The sequence below is a fragment of the Muscardinus avellanarius genome (assembly GCF_963383645.1).
Source record: "Muscardinus avellanarius genome assembly, chromosome: 2".
In the NCBI taxonomy this organism is placed as follows: Eukaryota; Metazoa; Chordata; class Mammalia; order Rodentia; family Gliridae; genus Muscardinus; species Muscardinus avellanarius.
In genome coordinates this window covers 156,348,580-156,361,801 of record NC_137787.1, presented here as the reverse complement: position 1 = coordinate 156,361,801, position 13,222 = coordinate 156,348,580, and the positions used below count along the sequence as shown (strand labels likewise).

At 39.6% G+C, this 13,222-nt stretch overlaps 1 pseudogene across 1 annotated transcript; it reads left to right on the top strand.

Annotated features, from left to right (window-relative positions):
* Nucleotides 1-449: 449 nt before the first annotated feature.
* LOC308258852 (large ribosomal subunit protein uL13-like) lies at nucleotides 450-12,314 on the top strand (annotated as a pseudogene). The gene is made up of 4 exons: nucleotides 450-529; nucleotides 7,756-7,823; nucleotides 8,155-8,238; nucleotides 11,683-12,314. The product of its transcript is annotated as a large ribosomal subunit protein uL13-like (transcript).
* The last annotated feature ends 908 nt before the right edge of the window (nucleotides 12,315-13,222 follow it).

Below are 13,222 nucleotides of genomic sequence, written 5' to 3'. Positions count from 1 at the left end.
TTAGATTATGAGTAAAGGTCAAATAACCTTTTGAGTTGTTAGAAACCCTTAGCATGATGGTGTGCAGCTGTGTTTGTTTTCCTCCTGCTATATGCATTTTGGTATTTCGGTATTGAGTTGGAAAATGGTGTGGGGTATTTATTTGTGCATGACGTAAGGTTGTGGTCGGTAATAGGCATTCATTTCCCTAAATTTTGATATTGAAAGATGACATATTAATGGAAGAGATTAGATTTTGTTTAAAAAGAGAAGCAAAAGATGTGATTATACTTTCTCAATACTAATTTTCAGAATAGCTCATGTAAATGGACAGAAAGAATGAAATAAATGAGCAAACCAAATGCAGAAGAACATCTGTTGTCCAATCTTATACATGGTAATTAAGGCAAATAGGCTATTTGTTTGGTCCCAGCTATGACTGAATGCAGGAGGAATTCCATTTTGCATCTATGACGGCTGCTTTCCCAGGACTATCACAAGTCTTTACTACTCAGAGTGAAAAAACGAAAGAAGAAAAAAGAAAAGAAAGGTAATGCAGTCAACACTTAGCATGTTTTTGCCTAAAAAACACTATCTAAAGAGATTCCATGAATTAGTGCACAGAAAAGCTTTATAACATCCTTTCAGTTATGTACTACATTTTGTTTATGTATTTATTTACTTATTGGTACTGGATATTGAACCCAGGGGCATTCTACTTCTAAGTTACACTCAGACCTTTTAAATTTTTTTTTATATTTTGAAAGAGGGTCTTTCAAAGTTGATAAAAATCTCACTAAGTTGCTAAGGCTGATCCTGAACCTGCAATTCTGTCACAGCCTCCAACGTACTAGGGTTACAAGCATGTACCACCATGCCCAATATGCATTACATTTTTGTAACAACACACACACACGCACACACACACACACACACCCTATTAACCATTTAACATGACTTAACTTTTTTTTACTTTTTAGTATAGTTCTGAATTATTTTCCATATGAACAAAAATGAAGCCGGAAAAGAATCAAGATAGTTCAAAATGTTCATCTTCTTAAAATACTTTTTATTGGCACGTTGTAATTACACATGAACATGAGATTCATAGTGATACATTCAGGTCTGTACCTACCACTCTGGTCTGTTTGCTTTCCATATTTCCCCATTCCCGCTTCTTCTCCCTGTCAGAATGTTTAGCTTTTAACTGGCTGTTTATATTGATGATTGGTCAATTCCCTGTGTTACTCTGCCTGTAATGAAAGCAAAATGTTGATTTTTACCTTTATCTTTTTACCAATTCTCTTGTCTATCATAAGTTCCCTGTTCAGCTCTTCCTAGGAATTAGACTTTTTCTCTTTTTCTCAGAGGTTATAGAGAGCCTCTTTCTATTCTACAATATGCTTTCAATAATGCATGGAAGGTGTAACCAGTACACCCGTGTGTAAAGAAAGGTAAGCTCTGGAATACAGTTCAGAAAGTTGAAAGAGAAAAGCACAGAAACAAAACAGGCTGGACACCTGATTAGGCAATGGCCAGTGGGAACTTGAAGAAAATAGCTTACCCTAGGATCCTTAGAAAAGTTGCATTTGGTAAATTTTTTAAATTCCCCATTGTTAACTCTGAATCTTCTGAAAAAGCTTCGCTATCATTAAGGGCTGTGCATCTGTATTGAGGTGACTTAAGGGACAGAGCAAAACCTCAAAATAACACATATTCTCTCTTCTTAGGAAAACCTACCTCCGGGCTATACTCCCAGACCTATTTTATATTTTATTTGGAAAAAGGGTCTCACTAAGTTGCTGAGAGCCTCACTAAGTAGCTGAGGCTAGCTTTGAACCTGTGCGATCCTCCTGTCTCAGCCTCCCAAGTGCGGGGATTACAAGCGTGCGCCACCACGCCCGGCTATAAATGGAAATTTCTTCTGCACTGCACTGCCATTGCTCTTTCCAGTTTCCTTTACAATTATTATTGTTTTTATTTTTATTTTTTGGTGGTACTAGGAATTGAACCCAGAGACATTCTAACTCTGAGCTACATCCTCAGCCACATTTTAGTTTTTATTTGGAAACAGGGTCTCACTAAGTTGTTGAGAGCCTTAAAGTTGCTGAGGCTGTCTTCAAACTTGTGATCCTCCTGTTTCAGACTCGTAAGCACTGGAATTAGAGGTGTGCACCATCACACTCAGCTTCCTTCAACTTTTCTATATGAATGTTTTGCAAAAGAGGTTTAGAGCCAGAGAGAATCACTGTGCATTTCATTTTTATCTATAAATTTTTAAACTGAACCTCTACTCCAAATTAATGATAATTTTTATACCCTCAGGCCCACACTAACATTAGAAAATGTCAAAGAAACTAATATCTATTGAGTGACCACAATTGTGTATTAAGCATCAACAATTATAGATTAGAAAGATTAAACACTGGTAACTAGCAGGGGATTAGTCAAACCCAGAGGGCTTTATGTGGTAATTTCAATTTTGCCCCTTTGGGGGTACCATTGCACTTTATTTTTACATTGATATATGAGTATATCTTTTATTTTATTTTATTTTAGTTTAGTTATTTATTTGTGGTACTAGGAATGGAACCCAGGGGCTTTCTACCTCCGGGCTATACTCCCAGACCCATTTTATATTTTGTTTGGAAACAGGGTCTCACTAAGTTGCTGAGAGCCTCACTAAGTAGCTGAGGCTGGCTTTGAACCTGTGCGATCCTCTTGTCTCAGCCTCCCAAGCACGGGGATTACAAGCCTGTGCTGCCACGCCCGGCTGAGTGTATCTTCTAAATGGTCATGTTTTGAAATTGATCAATTTTAGTGTGGCACTGAGAGGTGTGAGAGGTGGTTAGGGTTAGATAGTCTTCAGGGTAAAATCCTATGATTGAATCCTAGTAGTTGTATAAGAAGATAGAGTCCAGAGAAGACAACACACATGCACTCTCTTTCTATTACCATGTGTTATGGTTTGGCTGAAGAATGTCCCCCAGACCTCATGTGATGGACAGGACAGCCATGTTTGAAGTAGGATTTGGTTGCTGGGGTGGGACTTTGGGGGTGTCGTTTGGGAAAATATATATGTTTCTCCTCTTCCTCTTACTCTCTGCTCCCCATCAGGATGTCCTAAGAAGTACAACTGTGGCACAAAATGGAGTGTGACCTCTGATCTTCTCCAAATCTGTAAGCAAATAATTCTTCCTCCAAGTTTTGAGTGTGTCAAGTGTTTGGGTCATAGAGGTGAGAATGCTGACTGAAATACCCAGGGTGTCCTGTGACATCTTGGAACACTGCCAGAATGAAGACCATTGAGAGACGTAGATCCTCAACATTGGACCTTCAGAACCATGAGCTAAAACATCACTCTTTTCTTTATAACTTACCAACTCTGGGATATTGTGTTATTGGCAACAGAAAACAAACTCAGAAAAGCATCCCCTCTTTCTTTGAGAAACTCTCCCTCAAGTCCTCGTGGTTTGGATAGGTAGGTTCATCCGTTCTCCCACATGTGTAGTTCCACCTTTCCCCTGGAGATCCCCTCAGCACACCTAGGCCTGACCAGTCAGAGGCCTCTCTGAAACTATTTGCTTGAGTTAGCAGAAAAGACTGGAAAGAATGAGAAAAACACAGAAAAGTAATCAGAGAAAAGTGAATATGAGACATGTCAGGGAGAAAGAGAAAAGGTAGACTTGACTCTCTAGCCGGACCAGCTCTATGGAGCCCATAAAGTTACATGAATCCCTGATCTCAGAAAGCCCCCACACTTGGTTTCATGCTTTGCCATGTAAAAATTCTTAATAATTTTTAAACAAGTGACTTTATTTCTAAGTAAGCAAATTATGTGGCTAGTCCTGAGTACCAGCTCCAAATTTCATTCTTCCTGTTATGTGAACTTCCCAAGTATTATTCTCAGTGTCGTGAGAAAATAAAATGCCCTTTGGTGCTTAAGCAAAGTAGTTTGAGTTAAAAATGTGTGACTTGCAATCTGACAAACATACCTCCAAACCTGTACTTTCCATCAGTCCTCAGGTTGTGGTACTATTAACCTCTGATTATCTGTGAAGGATAAACTATTCATTTATGAATCATTTATGACAGTTTAACACTAAATATTATTTTCTTGCCATCTGTCATGCTTTCAGCTAACTTCACAACATCAATTAGATAGTCTATGGAATAAAAACTAATGTAACAACATTTAAATATACAATATATATATAAGTATTTAAAATGTGATACATATTATGTGCACACTTATATATGAGATACTTATATAGTATGTAGTGAACATATACAAGAAAATATTATAATTTATATTTTTAAAGTGAATTCCAGTTTAAATAATTCTTTTACATACAATATATTACTGTAAGAAGTTCTCTCTTTTGGGGAGAAAACTTGGGCCACTGGTAGGTATATTCTCACATTTGAATATTTTGAAACTAAATGAGGACAATATTCCACAGTCATAGAAAAGCATGGTTTATCTGTATATCTGAAATTCAGTTTGTGATACTGATTAGCATTTGTTAAAAAAGATAAAGAGAAGTAGATAAAAATCATCTATGACTAACCAGAGCACCGAGAGAGGACTGTGTGCTGCCGCATCAGGACAGATCTAAAGATGGGACTGCTTCAAAAAAAACCCTGAAATGATAAATTAATTGTATGAAAAAGAACATGTACTTCAAAATATAAAATATCAGAATAAAGTTTTGTGTTATCAAACCTCAGTTTAGAAAGCTAGGTCCGCATTGTTTAATTTAAAGAAGCATTAGGCAAATTTATTAAGACCAGAAGAATATGTGGTTACTAGAAGAAAATAAGACTATCCCTCAACATTAAGGTTTAATATAGATTTGAAGGCCATCTAGCACATGTTTCCATAGTCCTGTGATTTTACCTGTTATAAATGGGGGTGGGGGCTAGAGTCCTGCCACAGACTGCATGCTTATGCCCCCCCCCAGACTCATATATTGAAACCAAATCTCCAATGTGACCGTGTTTGGAGGTAGGGCTTTTGGGAGGGGATTAAGATATGAGGACTTAGCCCCCATGCATGGGAGTGGTGCCTTTATAAAACGGACCCCAGAGAATTCCCTTGCCCCTTCTATCATACGAGGGCACTGCAAGAGCAAAGTGGATGCTGAGTGAGTCCTGAATTCATTTCGAGGCTTTGCCATCTTTGTAACTCCATTTCTCATCTGAGTTAGAGAAGTTGGTCTTTACCAGACACCCACTCTCTGATGCCTTGATGTTTATCTTTCAGCCTGTAGAACCAATGAGAAATAAATTTTTGTTGTTTATAAGCTACCCGCTTATGGTATTTTGTTAGAATACCCCAAAAGGATTAAGACAAGTGCCCAGGGATGTCCATCTCCCCAGAGGACTTCAACAGGGCCACAGTGTTCTAGAATCATTGTTTTAACATCCCCAGTAGCTCTCCTCATCCTTCCTCGTGCCCCAGGTAGTTTGACCTTGCTTGAGACCACTTCTCAGGGAACAGGTCAACTACAAGTCTTCCCTGTTGTCATATGAATGAAGGGAAGATGTTTTATTTTGTTTTTGACAGTTCACTCCCTCCTGTTAGTAAGAAATGGAAATTAGGTTTAGGGAATCATATAACTGTGAGAGGTGAGAAATAGAGTTATCGAAATGGCAAGACCTTAAAACGAATTCAGGATTTAGTAACCATCTGAAGGACAACAACAGATGGTGGGTGTAGAGGTGTACAAATATAACGGGAAGAGGGCAGATGAATTTCGATAGCAATTGTGGAAGAATTGCATGATAGTTTTGAGGAATAAACAGAAGAGAAACCATATGGTGGGAAGATAATTAGGCTCAAGCATTTGCCTTTAAGAACAATCTTTGAAACATATTTACAAAGACACAACCTAAAGTAAAAGAAAAGATTTCTTGGAGAAGAGAAGGAAGGGAGAAGAAAGACAGTGATATAAATTTTGGAGCTTCTTTTTTTTTTTGGTACCGAGGATTCAACACAGGACATTCTATCCTTGAGCTATACCGTTTACATTTTTTATATTCTAAAACAGGGTCTTGCTAAGTTGCTGAGGATGTTTCTAAGTTGTTGAGGCTCTTCTCAAACCTATGATCCTCCTGTCTCAGCCTAAGTATTGGGATTATAGGCACGCACCACTCCACCCAGCTAGGAGAGTTTTTATAGAAAAATTATAGCTAGAAAAGAGTTTTTTCTCTTTATGAAGAGAGGGAATATATATTAGGTTAAATTATACAAATGTCTGAATCAGGTTTCCTAATTATAGGAATGGTAGAATACTACTTAAGAACTGAATAAAAATCCTAAAGACATTATTTTGACAGTGAAAATAAACCGAGTGAATTCTTGGCTTATTAAAATGCAGATTTCCTCTTTGTGTCCTCGAGGAAAATGTCAATATTTTTTTTTTAAATGTGGAGAAAGAGCCATGCTCAGTGTGGAAGACTAAGTACTTAAGAGTTTGCTAAATTCAGGGATCGCTCAGTTCCCTAGACTAGGCTCAAGTTCATTTTAGGTCAATAGAAGGTGGAGGGAGGTTCATGCCATGGAGCCACAAGTCACAGGGGTTTTCAGCTGCTCATTTTCTACTCAAAGCAATACTACCTCATTGATCTGTGGTAGTCTCTCCTGGAGAGGTTTCCCTCTTCTTCTTTTGCTGTAAGAGAGGGGTAGGAGGGTGGGGCAGCTGGATTTTAAACCCACGGAATAACATGGATTATGGGGATCCTTTTCACAGAGAGTTTCGTGGTAGTATCTGCCCAGGGATGCCTCAGAGGCTTGGGAGTGTAACCTGAGAATGCAGTGCAAGGTAGGGGCATCCACTGGAAGCAAGGGAAGGGCCTGGCCTCAGGAATGATGGTAGAGATTGAGCAATGCCAAAGACAAAAACAAGGCAGTTTAGAAACTGGCTGTAAAATGGAAGAGACTATGGTGACATACAGTGAGATGGGTTTCCTGGGTGAGGCAGGTGTAGGTTTTAGTTTTTATTTTTATTTTTTTAGTACTGGGGAATGAATCAAGATAATTTTTGCCTCTGAGCTACCCCCCAGTCCCTATTATTATTATTATTATTATTATTATTATTATTATTATTATTTTAAATCTCAAAACAGGGTTGTGCTCTAAGTTGCTGAAGCTGGTCTTAAAACTACAATCCTCCTTTCTCAGCCTCCCAAGTATTGGGATTACAGGCATGCACCACAACATCTGATTGTTTGCTTGTTTGTTTGTTTTTGAGGTTGGCTTTGAGCTTGTGATCTTCCTGTCCCAGCCCCCCAAATACTGAGATTATAGTCATGTGCCACCACCAATAATTCAGTTTACTTTTTAGGTGTTAAATTTTAAGTGTCTATGGGAAGTATCTTTTTTTATCCTTCAAAATTCTGTCAAAGTTCTGATTAATGTATTTTTATATAGATTAATATATTCTTGTTGTTAAAGTTATCAGTTCTTTAGCCCAAAAAGAAAGTGAAAACCAACCTTCTTCTCATTACACATCAATTAAATTGGCTCAGTTCTTGGAAAGACATTCTTTTTTTTATTCCTTTCTTCCAGATTTTGGGGTAGTGCTCTATTTACCCTGTGTAATCTTGAGTTGGGTGCTGTTTCCAAAGGGAAGGACAAGTCAAAGAAAACCATTTGAATTTCAGCCTGGAATAACTGAAAATGCTGCTGCTGCTGGCAATTAGGAGGGAAGTTGTAGCAGCGGGATTGTGAGAGATTGAGCTTTTTATGTGTTTAATGCTTACAATATTCAGGCAGAATGGCGATTTCACAGAATGTCAGACCATAAGGGACTTTCAACGTGAAGGAAAATTAACATTCGGTGAGCTTGTCATATGTACCAAGCATTTCGCTAGAACTCTGTCATGTATGTTACCACTATTAATCTTGATAATATGCTTGCAGATTAGCTCTCCTTTTTCTGTAGATGGAAATAGAGATTCTCAGAGGATGAGTAAGCAGCTCAGAGTCACCCAGTTACTTAGTGGATTATTAAGTGCATGGGACGGCTGGTGCCATCACACTTGGTATCTATGTTAGTCAATTTTTGTTACTATGAACAAAATACCTGACATAAACAACTTCGAAGAGGAAAGCTTTGTTTTGGCCCAGGTTTTCAGTTTATGGTTGGCTGGTTCTATTGCTTTGGGCAGGAGGTGAGGTGGAACCTGTGTGTGCAGGAGGTGTGGTGGAGGAAATCTGCTCAGTTCTGGGCCAGGAAGCAGAAAGAGCAAACGGTAGGAAGGGCCAGAAACAGATACAGTCGTTAGGGGCACACTCCCAGTGACACACTTCATCCCACCTTGCCCCATCTGCCTACAGTTTCCACCACCTCCCGTAGCCCACACTGCTGTCAGTGGGTTCACCCTCCAGTTACTTCCCCATACCCCACTGCTGCACGGGGGAGCAAGCCTTCAGCACATGAATCCTTGGGGGAAACTTAACATTCAAACTATAACATTCATACCATGATTATGATTTTTTTTTTTTTTTTGCGGGTCTGAGAATGAAACCCAGGGGCATTCGACCTCCAAGCTACATCCTCTGCCCTTTTTTTATTTTTTATTTTGAAACAGGTCCTTGCTAAGTTGTGGAGGGCCTCACTAAGTAGCCGAGGCTGTCCGTGAACCACGATCCTCCTGTCTCAGCCTCCCGAATGCTGGGATTACAAGCGTGCACCACCACGCCCGGCTGAAAATTGGTTTTCAGGAGACAAAGAAATTTTCCTTTTTTATGTATAAACCACTGATATACATACATTGTAGAAGTAGACATACAGTATATCTGAGGTCTTAATACTGCATAGGAGGGACAACAGGAGAAATATATCCAAAAGACTTTTTAAAGGAATGATAAAAACTGAAGGTTGAGAAGAAATTATTTATATTCCATTTCACTTAGGTAGGGAAGATTTTACCTTTTTTTTTTTAAGAATTCTTTGTTTGTTTCACATGTGAAAGAATAATTCTAAAAAGGTTAAAGCAGTATTGGTTTAAATGTCCCTGGGGAGAGGGCCTAGAGTCATATCACTTTTTATATTTTTCCTCACCTTCTGAGATAGCTCATGAGGGACTGGGTGTGAAAGCTTAGAGTCTATAGGTCCGAAGAACACAGTTTAACATCCTCATTTTGCTGATGAGTAAGCCAAGGCAAGTTTGAAATGTGTAAGCATAACTTCTCTAGTTATTTGATTGGAAGTCATCCACCAAGTGGGACTGAATCAGGCTTTCTACATTATGGCATACCACATAGCAAGGTGTGTTAAAGGACACTAGAAGACAGGAGGAGAAAAGCCCCAGAAGAGTTGGAGGAAAGACTGAGTTTAGAGAGATGATGAGAGAAAGAATTGAGAAAAGAATCTTAGGAAGGGTACTGTAATAAACAGCAGTAAACACACAGAGATTAAAGACTGGCAATGAGGATCCAACAGTATAAAATTGGTGACTTGTGACCACAGTGTCAGGACAGTGTGTGGACAGGACTTGATTTCACAGGAAATTCCAAAGATTTCATGCATCTCAGCAAAAAGGTAAAGGATGATATATTGCACATATATGGATGCCTTAATGAGACTTCATAAAGACAGGTTTCATGTACATTTGATCTTATAAGATGTGCAGCACACAGCAATTTGCCAGGGCATGAAAAAAAGATTTTGAAGTATGCTGATGAGCTAGAGACATAGATGAAAGAAGATAACTTGAAAAAGTTCCATTGGGCACCATTGAATTCTTATAGCTTATTTTATACTTATTTTTAGCTTTGAGTGACATAGTTACATTTGTTATTGTCAGACAAATTATTTTCCAAGTGACTCAACAAATTGTATTTAGGCTTTAGTAGTTGTGTTTTAATATGAAGGAATTAGACCATAATCTTACAACAGTCTCAATAATTACTTAATTTATTTTTTCTATTTATTTCAAATATTGAGAGTGCGATCTGGTAGTGACATCTAACACTTTCAACTGAACCTTAGTTAAGTGTCTCACACTAATAGGAATATTTCTGTTCCCTTTTAAATGGCTCTATCATCTACAAACATGGGCAGATTAATTTTCTAATCAGAACATTCTGGGAAACTATTAAGCATGACATTAAACTGTGTTATACTAATTACATTCCCCATGAAGAATTTCTATCTGAACTTACAGCATAAGACCCTGGAGAAAACTTATCAGAGCACAAATTGCTTAGCTGCTTTTTTAAGTAGAATCACATATCCACATAATACTTTTGCTTTCCATATGCAACTTATATCAACTCTGTTCTCCATGGTGATTCATTATAGTGGCATGATCTTCTTGACCTTGTTAGAAGTCTTTTTTTTTCATTAAAGGTATTAAATCCCATGTGGATATATATAATATGGCAAACGCAAATACTTAGCTCTATTGTGAAAATTAATATCTGCATCTTCCTAGAATACTACTCATATTGAAGAAAGAAAAATAAACAACATAACAAAAATAATTGTGATACATGAAAAGGAAACAAAATACCTCATATCCATTTCTAGTACCACACATGCAATAAAAAGCATACAAAATGTCATGGAAAAAATTGTAGAGGATGCAGCACATAAGCAACTTGCATGGACTGCTAGTGCGAATATAAAACAGGGCAGCCACTTTGGAAAAGCTTGGCAGTTCTTCAAACATAGGGTCACATATGTATAGACCAGGAATTTCTCTTCTCTGTATTGAGAAAAAATTATCTCTTGATCTAACCTTGGGCAGACTATTCTGGATCCTTTCTCACTAGACTAGACCTTTGATTTCCCTCTTTATAGACTCCAGAACAAAAATCCTGCTAATCCTGCTAAATCAGCTTGTCCCTGCCCTTGGTATTTAACTGCACTTGGTATCTTACTACCCTGGCCTGCCTTCAGCAAGACTCCCCTTTGCCTTTTATTTTCCTCTTAGTAATATCCCATTATTGACCCTCACTCTACTCCTTGATTATCAATCCTCAATTATCCTTACTGTAGTCAGAGTTGAACCCAATTGCTGTCCTTCCCTGAAAGACCTCAGTATAGTGGTCCTTATATCTCCTTTCATAGTTCCTCCTTTAATACGTTCTGTGGATAATTTTAAAAGAATATATGCCCCCAAAGAAATGAATATAGTTGTCCCTTAGTATCCTTGTCTGACCGGTTTCAGAATCTCCCACAGATACTAAAAATCTGCAGATGCTCAAGTTTTTTATATAAAATAGTATAATACAGCCAGAGATGGTGGCACATGCTTGTAATTCCAGCATTTGGGAGGCTGAGACAGGAGGATCCCAGTTCGCGGACAGCCTCAGCTACTTAGTGAGGCCCTTTGCAACTCAGTGAGACCCTGTTTAAAAATAGACTAAAGCCGGGCGTGGTGGAGCATGCTTGTAATCCCTGCACTTGGGAGGCTGAGACAGGAGGATCGTGCCGGTTCAAAGCCAGCCTCAGCTGGCTTAAGAGACCCTGTTTCCAAATAAAAAATAAAATAAGTCTGGGAGTGTAGTCCAAAGGTAGAAGGCCCCTGGGTTTCATCCCCAGTACCACCAAAAAAAAAAAAAAAGAATAAGAAAATAAGGTTGGGGTGTAGCTTAAAAGTAGAATGCCCCTGGGTTCCATCCCAAGTACTGCAAAAAAAAAAAAAAAAAAAAAAAAAGGTACAATACTAGGTGTCTGTCAAAAATAGTGGAGGGGCAGGTCCTGGTGCTGTATGACCGAGGCCATCTTCTGGGCCACCTGGTGACCATCGTGGCCTAGCAGGTACTTCTGGACCAGGAGGTGGTAGTGGTGTACTGTGAGGGCATCAATGCTTCTGGCAATTTCTACAGAAACAAGGTAAAATACCTGGTCTTCTTCTACAAGCAGATGAGTGCCAATCCAACCCGGGGGCCGTACCACTTCTGAGCCCCCAGCCACATCTTCTGGTGGACTGTGCAAGGCATGCTGCTCCACCAGACCAAGCAAGGCCAGGCTGTCCTGAACCATCTCAAAGTGTTTGATGGGATCCCACTTCCCTATGACAAGAAAAAGGGAGTGATAGTTCCTGCTGCCCTCAAGGTTGTGTGTCTGAAGCCTACAAGAAAGTTTTCCTATCTTAGGTGCTTGGCTCATGAGGTTGGCTGGAAGTACCAGACAGTCACAGCTGCCCTGGAGAAGAGGAAGGAGAAGGTCAAGATCCATTACCATAAGAAAAAGCAGCTTATGAGGCTATGGAAATAAGCAGAAAGGAACATAAAGAATGTAACATTGAAATTGAGTCAGGGGTCGCAAAGAAGGCAAAAACAAGCCAAGTTTTTGTGTGAAACCAAGCCTGTTTAATTGGCACCATTGGGCAAGGTCTGCCGACCATGGGGAAAGGGACTGATGACTGGGCAGCAGAGTCACGGTCAGCAGAGTCAGGCTGCACAGAGGAAGTGAGGGTATTTATGTAGTCAGGGTCTTGGGGTGGGGCTAGCATCATGGGAACGTCAGTCCTCTGACTACATCTGGAGTCTCACAGCATCTGAAGTCTGTGCCACAATGTCTGGAGTCTTGTGACCTCTGGAGTCTCACAACCTCTGGAGTCTTATAACATCTCTGCTTCTGGCTTCCATATTTCTGCCTCCTGTCCTGTTAGGGGAAGGGGAGGGACCTGACCTATCATCCTGGCCTTTTGGTGATATTGGGCGACAACTGAGTCAATAGCCCCTTCCTTCTGTCAGAGGGAGCGTTGTAATAGGGGCCCCTTGGCCAGGTCAGGTCATTCAGAAATATGCAGGTGGGAGTATGGCTGTAGCAGGAATTGACTGAAGGTTACCCTGGACAGCTTGGTAATGCACATTTGAATGAACTTTAGCAGACAGGGGCTATCAAAAAGGAAAGGCAAATCATGAGAACAGGTCCTAGGAAAGGACCCTAGCAGCTACTGGCCCTTGGAACCCTTACAGATATGAGGTAGACTGTCAGTATCATGGTTTTAGATTCTTGCTTAACCTGGTCAGAGCTTAGACGTTTTCCTCCACTAGACCAGATTTATTAATGTAATAGCAGCCTGTTTTCAGGCCATTGTGACTCATTATTTTGGAATTCTGGCTTCCCATGTCTGGTTCATGGGTGAGAATGAAGAACAGGAGATAGGCATTCCCGATTACCCTGATCAACATCCAGGAACAGGGGCCAAGGACAGGAGGAACATCTTCACTCCTTTCTCAAGCCCAGAGAACATCCTGGTCATCCGGAGGCAACTT